Below are 13,220 nucleotides of genomic sequence, written 5' to 3'. Positions count from 1 at the left end.
TGTTTCACTGGCCTCAAAGGTGTTTTCTCTGTGGAATACACCTTGAACTGGTCAACAGCCAATCGCAGACCCTACCAACAATAACATACAATTTGGCAAGGGAGCGTTTTGGATTGGAGGATAAGAAGGAACATTAAGACTGCACACTAACCAAGCAGAAGAGGGGGAAAAAAAAGCCATCGCTCAAGAAATCTAGGCACCCAAAAAGCACTTAAAAAGAACCCCGGTCAATGAGAAGGAAGGCATCAACAACCTGACAAGTCAAATGCAGGAATATCTCTGCAGACTCCGAAAAGCAGAAAGCATTTGAAAAAGAATGAAGAAAAGGAATAATAAAAAGCACAGTTCACGAAAGACCCCTTACAATTGACTAGAATACTGCAGGGATGCAGCAATATCTGGAAGGCTGACAAGCCCCAGAGAAGACATGGAGGCATTCTTGATAGAGATTCACAACAACATCTTCAGAAACAAGTCCCTGAATGCCAACCCAAATATGGAGGGCATCAATACACCCTGAAAATAAGTCACCATCAGAACAGAAGAGATGCAAGAAACAACCACATGGCAAAGCAGTACCAGCAGTCAACTTTGTAAAAGAGGTGTCACCCGCCTACTGCCCGAAGACAGCTGGGATAGGCTCCAGCACATCCCCGCGACCCTTGTGAGGATAAAGCGGTTCGGAAAATGGATGAATGAATGAATATTTATATCTTCCTGTAAGAAAATACGGTTAACCTATTAGTCAGGCCTACTATGATTGATGATTCATGACACGTGTGTGCTGTGTGCACGTGTATGTGAGCGAACATGCGGTCAGGGTAAGCAAGTGAAGCATGGCTGCACCGCCCCCTGCTGGCCATTCTCGCTTTTTTTTTTGTTCAGCTAAGCTAAACAAGATGATGTTATGCGCTTACATCCACTATCTTCTATTTTATTTTATATTTTGTTGCTAAAAAGAGAAACAACTAATGTCATTGAGACTCCCCGTGACTGACAGGAGTCAAGATGATGAGACAAATAATCATTTCCTCCTCCCATACCAGCAACCTACCCTCCTTGAGCTATTCTCGCAACAAAATCAGAGTTCTATGGGAATTCTGGACAGCTTTTTTTTTCTCCTCCTTCTTTCCTTCAATGGCCTGTAACATCATCTACACTGGTTGCATCGTCGATATTTATGCCTCAGAAGGCCCCTTACATTTGATATTACCTTTCCACAAAGACCTTGTTCACTTGTTTCCAATGCTTGTTTTCTTTGCAAGCCTCTTAGCAAGGGGTAAATAAACATTGAGACGTTGTTATTATCAGTAATTGCAAACTTCCGCCCAAATGCTCTTATCTATCTGATCTCAGCACGTTTAAGTTGCAGGGGGCCGTTAAGTACGTACTACAGTTTACATGAGAGGACCCCCCCGACCTCATCCATAAAATAACAACATAGTATAGTCAAAAGGAATAAAGTCTTCTTCATTATGCATTATTTGCCCATTTATCCTCTTTTCTTGTGCACCTGATAGCTTTTTCCTCTCCACGTTCACGACAAGTGTAACTACATTACCCATAATTCACCAAGACCCCCCCATGTCCCACCCCAGGCCTGTATCGCTTCTATAACCTGCGCAAGGGGGTGCAAATTTCTAGTGCAAACACATGTCACGGTGCAAATAGAAAACCATTTCCCGTAGCACGTATTGCACAGGCTAGAAAACGCCACTGGTTGTTCATTCTGAGCAGTTGCTGTTCAGATGTTATTCACGTTGTCCGTGCTCACAGGTGCTGCACTGAACTGAATCTGTACTCGGGCCTCCACGGCTTCAGAGAAGACACTGTCCTGATCATCCATGGATTTTCTGGACAATGTCTCAGCAACAGGGATCTCCTTGCTGATGTTTTAGATGAGAGTTATGTTGTATTTCTGCAGTGCCAGAAACATGCATAGAAATCATGGTGGTGCGAGGGCTAGTCGAATTCCACAGTTAGATTATGCCAATAGAGGTATTCATAAGATTCTGGGTTGATGTGCACCAAAACTCCCATATCCGACTTGAACAGCAGTTGTCGGTTCTGTGGTCCCAATTCCACAGCGGTGGTTGTTTCAAAGTCCTCTATAAATCCCGATGAGTTGCGGTGAGTTGAGTGTTGACATCCCTGGGTTTTGCACAATTCTGTGTCTGGGGATTTTTTTATTGCCTAGTGGTTGGCCTTTTTTGTATTTAGGAGCTTTTTTTTTCCTTTGACAGGTCATTCTTCTGTTCTATTGTTATCGCCTCCACACATGCCACAGGCCTTTCTCTGGCTTTTTTGCCTGTCAAATGGCTTGCTGGCACTTTTCTTGGCACCTTGTCTTACCATCTTGCTGTTGACTGCATGTTGCCTATTTGACATTCATGAGCCATTCTTTTCATCTGTGTTTGCTGTAGCTCATGAGTACATGCTATGTCTATTGCTTTTCGCAATTTTAGATCTGGTCCATGGGGAAGTAACTTTTCCCAAACTCAAATTGAGTTGACGGCAAATATTATGCAATCTCTACCTTTGAATAGTTTAACTATAAACTTTGGTAAATGAGTCAAAAATTATTCAAATGACTCACCGTTCCCATGTGATTTCTCTTCCAATGTGCACCTGCCAAAATGTGTTTTCATGATGAGGTATTACATAAATCTGCTGAAATGTTTTTTTCAGTTCCCCTCATCGACTATTTGCAACCGTGTACGTGTCTTCGTCTCCATAGTAGGGGAAAACTAAATTTCTCCATTTCTTATTTGCCAAAAGCCTGCTTCACATGGCAAGATATGAAAATGACAGACTTCCAAAAGCTGAGAGACCGCACACATGACGAGAAAAAAAATCAGCGGTATCACAATTTTGAACACACGGCGTGTGCTCCCATGCAGCAAAGCCAACACATCACACACAAACCAATTTCATTCATGAATATTCCCAGGGCAGACGGGGAAACGTGATGGTAACGTGACTTCAGAGTAAACAAACATGGCCGACGAAGAGGAGGCAGTGGTGATAGTTTGTGGTTTGTTTCTAGCAGAAAAACAACGAAAGAAAAAAAGAAAAGGCGTTGGTCAAAGGAGTGGAGACAGCACAAGCAGGGATTTTCTGTTGCGTCATGACTGTTTTGATTTTGGATTTCCCACCGTACTTCCTTGTCGCCTCATCACCTCGATTTCTGATTGGCTGCATGTCACTCTTTTATTTTTTTTCAGTCTCCAGCTGGAGAGTAGGCGTCACTAACGACTGGCACCTGTGCCGCATCAGGCCTCGTTACCTACTGCCTTTATAAAGCCATGCGTCACCAACAACTGGCGGTCGGATTATTAAGCCTTGCTCACGACTCTGTCCGCATGTGCCTCAATTCTCTCGATGTTCTCGCTATTTTTTTCCACATAGGCTTTGCCTAGTCATTCATAATAATTTTGTTCTGTAAGTATTCTGGTTATGTAGTCTTGGTTTATGTTCTTTGTGAATTGGATTCTCTTGTCCTTTGAGTTGACAAGCAATTTATGTTTTTCTTGCTCCTTGCCTTTTACAAGCGCTTTTGGTTTGTTCTCGTCTTTTCCTGGTTCTTTGTTCCCAGCGTCCTTCGTGGTACTTTGTCGGTCTTGCGTTTTCATAAATAAATATGTTGTTCAAAGCTTCTTATCTCTGCCAATGCTTATGGAGTCCTTGTTCTGCCCTGAATCCTTCCAGACATCTGTGAGTTTCACATAAAGACTTTATGGATTTTATGTTTTGATGGATTGGCATACAAACATACAGAAATGTATTAAAAAAAAGTGTCATAATGGGATTTGGATCTTAATGCATATGTAATTGGTCTCCTTATTCCAAATGTTTGCCTGCCTGTTTCGTTTTGTCAAAGGCCTGAATATAAATGAATGTGTGGCAGTCCCAGAATTAGATCACTTTTCCCAAAAGTCACTGAGTTTATGGTGAATTATGATGCTTTTTTCACAATAATGTTTTCCTTATTTAAAAAAAAAGGGGGACTCTGCACTCCATACTCAATATACTTCCTCTGCTCCAAGGCTCCTCTTCAGCCTACATTCATTTACATTTCCCAATTATATTACATGATGACTCAGCAATTAGATGCGCCAAAGTGTGACTCATGTGTCAGACCTGATGAGAAATATCTTATCTGAACTTTCAACAATATTGGTGAGTAGCCTATACTGATGCTGAGTCAGTGGTTCATCAAGTATGGAAACCATAATTAAATGATAATGATTACATTATGTATAGCAAATTTTGACAAGACCAATCATATGTTCCTGAAGGAAATCATTTAGTTCATTGAGCATATTTGAGATGAACTATGTAATGTGCCAGGTTGAGACCAGACAGGATGATTTAGGAAAAATCAGTGATTAAAAAATAATAATAATTAAAAAAAAAAAATTCAGAAATACAGCACTCAAAGTTTTTAGTATTTTTTAGGTCTACTATAAATAATTGTTCGAAGTTTGTAATGCATGGGAATATGGCAGACCACTATTATGACTATTCCTCTCCTGATCTCATCTGCGTCGGCTGCAACAGTCAATCAAACGATTGAGCTGGCATCCACGGTACAGGTAGGGAAAGGTCTTTTGCCAAATTTCTTCTCAAATTACATAATTTTGTTCATTAAGGCTTTGATTAGCATGATATAATGAAAAGAACCGTAATATCACCATGATGCAGGGCAGGGCTGGCCAACCAGTCAGAGGCTAACAGCCCCAAATTTTGAGTGTGTTACTTGCAAAAAGCCAAATCATACATATGAGCGCACATAAACATTCCCCATCCTGTCCCTCTTCCTCCCTCGCTCTCCTTTGCAAGTTCAGAGTGAAAAAAGCATTAAGAGCCGCGTGTCCTTCCTGCGAGGTGAAGTGTTCGAGGCAGGTAAAAGTGACAGGCAAAAAGTGATGACAAATGAACCGAGCAAGGATGCAGAACAAAAACAAATGGGACAAAACAACTGGAGCCAAAGTGAGAAACTGAATAGCCTCTTGAATGATGAGGCTATGAGACACTGGCGTGTGGACCACCAGGGCAGGCAGGAAATGAAAGACAAGAGCAGGGCTGACAGGAACAGGTGACACTAACAGAAAGAGAAATGAAATAACAGAAATGTCAGCGCTCTTCATAAGTGCCCCATAACTGACTGATGACCTGTTTAGGGCGAAGTCCACCACTTTTATGCTCCAGCCCACCTGTGACCTAGCACAAGATAAATGCTATTGGAAATGGATGGAAGAATATTGTAAAACATATTCGGAAAGTGAATGGAGACATTTTTGAGGCTGGACATAAAGCAAATCATTGCATTAACTTGGCTTCCAAGGCCTCCACCTCGCTGCCTGTCCTCTAATGGTCATTATGATCAACTCCTATCATGAACCTGTCACCTCTATCTTTAAACTGCTTCTGTTGCAGCCCTCCTCAAAAATCATGCTCTAGATCAGGGGTGTCCAACCTTTTTTGACCAAAGATCTACTTTTCGATTAACCAACCTTCCGCGATAGACCCGTTACCGCCTACACACGCACTTACACACACACCCCCTGATGAGCAGCGGCCATAAGGACCCCTAAGATGAACAAAAGAGTAAACACAAAAGTTTGTGAGTTTGTGACAAGCAAATCACTGCCTACCTCAGTTGAGACCTGATGTGGAGGCTTGGGACGCACTTTTGCACTTTTTGCAGCGTGTTAACAGTCTCACGTGTACCGTTTTAAAATGCTTCTCCCATTCCCATTCTTTGCCCCGACTACAGCCTGAAGACAGCTGGGACAGGGTCCAGCACACCCGTGACCCTTGTGAGGATAAGCGGATTAGAAAATGGATGGATGGATGTTCAAGTTTCGTTGTGACAAAACCCAACTGAAGAAAACTAAACTAAATTAACTAAATAAATGAATAAAGGAACTAAACAACTAAAAATCAAAAATGAACCTAAAAAAACAAACATGTAACTACGTCTGATTGGCTCTATTGAGTCACTTTTGCCGCTAACAAGCCCGGATAAAAGAGGAGGATTGGAATTGTGACCATAAAAGAAACAAGAATCAACAGAAGAAAGTTCATTTGTAATTCTCAACACATTTAGGGTGTTTGTTTTACTCACCTGTTGTCCCTTCCACAACATTATTCCTCTCCTACAGCATCCATTACTTTACCTGCACATGGTCAATGATGCAAATTGGGTGATGGTGTCATTTAGCAACTTCTAGCGTCTTTTAGGACAGCCAATAGCTACTTTCCTTACTAAGGAGTTGGCAACACTGGAGCCAAGTGACATATAAAACATTGAAAAAAAAATCTCTCGGCACACCACTTAGCAAAATGATTCACAAAAAGTGGATAACCGGTTATTTATGCACTTGTCAATCTAGAGGAAGAACTGCATTTGATTGTTCTGCCTGTTACGATGTGTTGTTGACTTGAACAAAGTGACTTTTTTTTAATGGATTAAAAAAAAAAAAGTGTGTATATATAGATAAAATCTTTTTTTTTATCAATTTTTTTGTTCCGCTTAGCCCAGCTGACTTGGGGCGGTAGGCGGAGTCCACCCTGAACTGACCGCCAGCCAATCTTTTGTCAAAATAATTGACATTGGTCAATTTTCCTGCGACACATCGGATAATCCCTCACAGCACGCTCATGTGCCGCAGCACAGGAGTTGGGAATCAATGTTCTAGATCAGTATTTTTGTTTGTGTACTTTGGTATGTGCCGATTTTTGTTAAAATCTTTCACAGCAAACTCCAGAAACAGAAGTCACATTAACCAGGTGGGGAAAAAAATAATATTATCGACTATTTTTTCTTCTCCTCGATTTTCTTTTTTTTTTTTACTGGGTGAGAAAGAAACCTAAAGAGAGCGAGATCGAATTGGACTTGACACAAATGTTCGTATTGTATGCTGCCTTTGTTGAAGGTGCCAAGCCTCAATTCAATGTTTTATTCATATTTAAGTGGTCTAATTTGAATTTAAATATGACACAAATATAAAAGGACTCAAATAGGCCTGCGTAGTCCACTGCTTCATTAATTTCAAAGAAGGCCTACAGCACACTACACAGATTTTTATATTCCGCGGTTGTAATGGGCAATTTTGTTTGTTTGATACAAAATGATAATGTTGGAAAAGCTGTGGTATGTTTTGCCGGTCCTGATTAATTTACTTTGGCGGAAGATGGAGCAAATCAGCTCTTTTGATGATGAAGGTTGCAGACCCCTATAGTCTAGAATGTTCGATTTTGCAGGGAGGGGGGTTGGTTATTTTTCATGTTGCATGACAGTTCAACAAGAACCTTGCACCGCAAAACCTTGACATCCATCAACAGGATTGCATCATGCAACAGCGCCTTGCCTTCCGTTGTCAACATTTATAAACATGCGCAATGGCGGACGAAAAGAAAAATGAGTGGAACAATGGAATTGGAGAAAAGCTGGAGGACTTTGGGAAGCAGATATCCCTGCACTTTTTATATAATCATGACCGCATAACATTATGGAGCTCAGGAGGCATTATGTTGACTGCTTGTTAGCTGTATCAAAAGAATGTCAATATTACCCCAAGCTCTCCTTGAAGAATGGAGAGCCCAAATCATCCCCTCTGGAGCTCCAGCGACGACACCAGACACTTTTTTTTCTTCTTCTTTTTGCGCTTCATTTCAATGTGGTAAACATGGCCAAACAGCCAGAGGTTTTAGTGTCGGCAAATATTTTAGGTCGACTAACTGAGTTTAGCCGAATTTTTTGCCCCCCGCCCCCATTTGCTGTTTTCTTTATCAGAATCAGAATCATCTTTATTGGCCACACATGTAAAACACACATGGAGTTTTTCTCCAGTAGTATAGGCTACACTAGCATTGCAATAACAAGCAACTACGATCAACAAAAACACGACATATAAGTACAGGAAGACTTGTAATGTCAGGGTGCCGTTGTGCAGGAGTACCACCCAATGACAGCTGCGTGACAATGTGCAGAGTCATCGAGCAGAGAACAAGTGATCAGTGGTGCAATACAGTACTTAGGATGGTTGTGCAGTTGGTGCAGATAATCATTGTACCATTTTTTTAAGTGACCAGTAGCAGTAACTGTAGTCCAACTTTCGGTGTGAATTTATACAGAAAGTCCTTGAGGGCTTTGAAGTGTCTGGTGCTGTGGAATATTGATCACTGACAATTGTTCAAGTGTGTAGAGAGCTGGAGATACAATGATCATTGCGGTAATACTGTTCAGCAGGGGTGTGCAAAAATGCAAATAGCCACTATAGATTCGAGTCACTGTTTAGGGATTTAATGATGAGAGGGAAGAAGCTGTTTGAACGTCTGCTGGTTTTGGTGCGCATGGTTCGATATCAGCTCGATGTGTTGAGGTGCAGTCGTTCGTGAAGAGGGAGAAGAGCAGCGGAGAGAGGACGCATCCTTGGGGAGCCCCAGTGCTGATGGCGCATATTGATGGGGCTGTCCTTCCCAGCCTCACCTGTTGTGTCCTGCACGTGAGGAAGCTGATGACCCACTGGCAGATCATAAGGGACACACTGAGCTGGAGAAGCTTGGAGGTGAGGAGTTCCGGGATGATGGTGTTGAATGCAGAGTTATTAAATTAAGGAGAGCAGATACCTAATAGGAGCAAAGCTTATTTACAGATTGATTTTTTTATGTACATTTATGAGTATATGGAACATTTCTCGCCCAACCAAAATAGCTTGAAAAAGGCGAATCCTGGCCATTTACAACCCAAATGATTTTTATAAGTAGCCATACTTGGTAAACGGGGAAAATATTTTGCTCACTCATTTCATTTTCTTATTCATAGTTTTTAATGAGGAGTTCCTAAATGACATTTGCGCATTCAATAAGAAGCAGTAGATAAATATGAATAAATCAGAATTCTGTACAAATATGTTTTTCAACAGTGACATTTCCTTGGAGGAGGTAAAAGGGGCTACAGACAAAGCAAACTTAAATAAAGCATCGGGAATTGAAAAGTTTCCAAATGAAGCCCCAAAATCATTATCCTCATTCATGTGTTGAAAAATTGTTTTGGGCAGAACCGAATTGTGTCTGTTTGGTTTAAAATCTATCGTGAAGACAATCAGAAAGTCACCCCAACAAAATCAATAACCACAAAATACCCCTTAACTATGTAGGAATAAATCTTAATCCATCTACAAAAGCATTTGATGAGGTAAACAGGAACCTGCTTGCTTTTCAACCGATGGAAGAAGGGTTGGGGGAGGATTTTATCAAGCATGTCAGACTTTGTTTTAAAATCCAGTGGCTTGTGTTGAAATTAATCTGATGTTGACTGACTGGTTTGTTACATGCTTTGGAGTTAAGCAGGCGATGTACTTTGCCCGACCCTGTTTGCTTTCTTTTTGAATGAATTAGCTCTAGAGATAAAGCAAGCTAATACTGTATATCTGGGTCATATTAATGTGGGCGTATTATTATATGCAGATGATATTATTCTATTCGATCTACAGAATATGTTAAGTATTATTGTGTATTAAATGCATGGTGCCATAAATGGGAACAGGTTATAAATAAGAACAAATGCAAATAATGAAAAAAAAAAAGTATAAATATGCAACGAAGCAATCACTTCATTTATTTTCGATACAGTTGCTTTAAAATATTCACTCATTCATTCATTCATTTTTAACACTACGATAAAAAACAAATGTATAGTGTACAGTATATAAAATGCCAAATCCCATCAGAAACATCTGCAATGCACTGAACCAGCAATTATTGAACTGCAATACAGAGAGGGATGATGGATATGACACTCCTCTTTTGGGCCTCGTGCCTATGGCAATGCAAAGCTAGGAGGGTCAAAGGCGTCAGTCCATTCTCTGTGTGAGGATGGCAAGAAATGCAAACACAAAGGATATACAGTATTGTGCTGCGGTTGCACACAACATTGTACAATTACAACAAGGGAACAGGGGATAACATTTCACAGGTTAAAAAAAAAAAAAAAAAAAAAAGGTCATTAAAGTCTTGTAAATTTGACACACCACAGAGAACAGTGTTGCTAATAAGACTGTGGAAATTAAATTTTTGCTCAATTATTGTCAGTCTTTGTACATGATTTCAGCACTTACATTCAAACATTTTTAATGTATTTTGAAGCAAATGAGTGAATTCATTTTACAACAGGGTCTTTCGGTGTGGTGCAAGGCTCAACAAACTGTAGGCTACATGGCATGTGCACTGCCTTAGTGCCTGGCCTCTTGAATTATCCTAAATTATCTTCCGAAGCATAATATTTCGGAGGCATCGACAACTCTTACACTGCTCTCTAGTATGTTTCGGGGATTCCCAGAGTTATTTTCTGTTATTAATATGCTGATTATAGTTTGCTGTACTGCATCGGACAGGATCTCATGAATCATTGTAATAAATACCTCGCCAGGACAGTAAAATATCCACAGCGTTTGCTCTTACAGTATCAGATGATTTCAAATGAAATAATCATCACAGTTGAGCCGACAGATAAAAAAAGTCCGCCATCCTGTGGGGAAGGAGGGATTAGACTAGGGGTGTCAAAACTCAAATTAAATTTAAATTAAAAATTAAACTCAAATTAAAAACGGGCCCAATTGAATACCTCAGGCATGGCCCCTCGCCTCCTGCCCAAAGACAGCTGGGATTGGCTCCAGCACACCCGCGACCCTCGTGAGGATAAGCGGTTCGGATAGTGGATAATAAGAAGAAGAAGAAGAACAATGATAATGAAAATAATCATAATAAGGCGGCCCAGTGGTTAGCGCGTTGACCTCACAGTGCAGAGGTCGTGGGTTCGATCCCGGCTCCGGCCTTCCTGTGTGGAGTTTGCATGTTCTCCCCGTGCCTGGGTGGGTTTTCTCCGGGTAAACTGGTTTCTTCACAAATTCCAAAAAAATGCGTGGCAGGCTGATTGAACACTAAACTTTAGAGTCTAAAGTGTACCTTGGTGTGAGTGTGAGCGCGGATGGTTGTTTGTCTCTGTGTGCGCAGCGATTGGCTGGCAACCGGTTCAGGGTGCCCCCTGCCTACTGCTCAAAGACATCTGGGATAGGCTCCAGCATGCCCCGTGAGACTTGTGAGTATAAAGCGGGTCAGAAGATGGACAGATCGATAATAATAATAACAATGATACTTTTGGGACAGCTGTCAAAAATTGTGACTTCCTTTGAAATCTGAAACACTCCTTTGCAAGCCCTCCTGATTAGTCAATGCAGCTATCCGTGTGGATCAGTGGGTTGCACCGCTGACTTTGAACACAGGGGTTTTGGCATCAAGTCTTCTGCTGAGACAGTCTCAGGAATGAAGTTTTTGACTCAATTTATAGTCACTGTTAAACATGGGAACACTGCATGGAAAGCAAATTCACCTTTAAACCGTCCTTCGAAACTTTGACTCTTTTCAAACCTGAGGTCACGCATTTTTACAGTTGAATTATGACTCAATTTTAAAATCACAGTTAAAAATCAGGACCCTGCGTGGAAGGCAAACCCTCCTTTGAAACCCTGAACTCTACAACTTCAATGGAAATGAGGCAAATCGAATCCTTCGTTATTATTTTCATTCAGTTGTTTTGGCATTTTTGTCTTGTTGAATGTCAACAAGTAAAATGTCATTGCGTCAAGGATGCCCATTGCGGTTTTGCCTTTTGGCTTATAACTACGTGCGTGCAGAGTGTTTATTGCCTGCCACACATGGACCAATGCGTGGAACACATCCCTATGTCCTGAAATGTGAATATGCCGGCATAAACACAATGTGCAAACGATAGAAGACTGAAGATGGGTGACATCTAACTGCAATGCCCGGTGCAGTGCCTGCGTGCCGGTGGCATTCAAATGTAATGAACGACCAGATGATTTCTTACTTGGACATGTTGAAAAACAGATCACAAAAGTGACCAATTTGGTCACATTCTCAACCCCGTTAACTGAGTCGACAGTAACTATTAATCTCCTTAAAAAGAATTTAACAAAGTTTTGCGCTGGCCCCCTTTTATTTAGACAGGAAAACATTTTAAGCCCGCCACACTCGCGTGACACGCCCGTCTGCGTCACGCGAGTGTCTGTAAACTGATGTTAGACTCGTGTTTGCTTTCAGTTAAGTTAAAAATGAATTATGTTTCCATCAAACCAGAGGGTGTCTGCGTTTCTTTAATTAATCCCCCTCTACTGCATAATTAGAGCCTTATAGCTGCAAGCAGCTCGCCTCTAATTTTATTTTACTAATGAGGAGAGAGAGAGAGAGAGAGAGAGAGAGAGAGAGAGAGAGAGAGAGAGAGAGAGAGAGAGACACGCAGCTCAGCTATTGCACTTTAAAGCTTTTGATGAATGACTCCTGTCCCACTGGCTCATGCTATCATTAGTCTGACACTAGATAGGAGTGAGGACCGAAAAGAAAATGGAAAATTGATTTACCTCAATTGTCATCCAAGGAAAATACTTCATCCTCGTAATCCTTCGCAACATTGCACAGAGCGATTAGCGAATTACCAGTGTGTGTTTCCCGACGCACTCTTGTGGAAAGAAACCATTCTAATATTCTAATTAGCTTTTATACTCTCTCTTCACTGTGCTACACCCGTATTAATGTAACGTGGAAAAAAAGGTACCTCAACTGCAGTCGAATTTGGATGAAATTGCCATGAGACTTTTTGGAAAGCTGTTCTAATTGTGAACAGAATTGAAGAGGAATGTGTGTGTGTGTGGGGGGGGGGGGGGAATTACCAAACAGATTGTGATTGTTTCATTTCCTCAACCACGGGAGAATATCATCACTGTTATGTGGCATACACGTATGTCCAGGGGCGTCACTAGGCTTCAAGAACAAGGGGGGCTTAGCCCCAAGGGGAACACAGCCGCTTTAGGGGGGTCCGGGGGCATGCCCCCCCCCGGGAGAATTTTTTTCTACATTCTGTTAAAAATCCATCAATTCCGTGCACTTTGAGAGCAAAATGAAGAGGCTATGAAGAACTAACTACACACATCACATTAGTATCCTCTTTACTATGATGGGGCTTCCTCCCCTGGACTTTAACTGGACTAGATAATAGAATTTATAAAGAGTTCAAAAGTTCAATCTTGGTTGTTCAAGGGAATTAGAAGGATGCCCGATAACATAACCTATATGACAGTAGGCCTCTATTCCTCTCGACCAAAATGTATTAATATATGCTTAGCCCCCAGAAGACT

Source organism: Hippocampus comes, unplaced genomic scaffold (assembly GCF_001891065.2).
Source record: "Hippocampus comes isolate QL1 unplaced genomic scaffold, H_comes_QL1_v1.1 scaffold107, whole genome shotgun sequence".
NCBI lineage: Eukaryota > Metazoa > Chordata > Actinopteri > Syngnathiformes > Syngnathidae > Hippocampus > Hippocampus comes.
Note: the sequence above shows the minus strand (reverse complement) of the source record.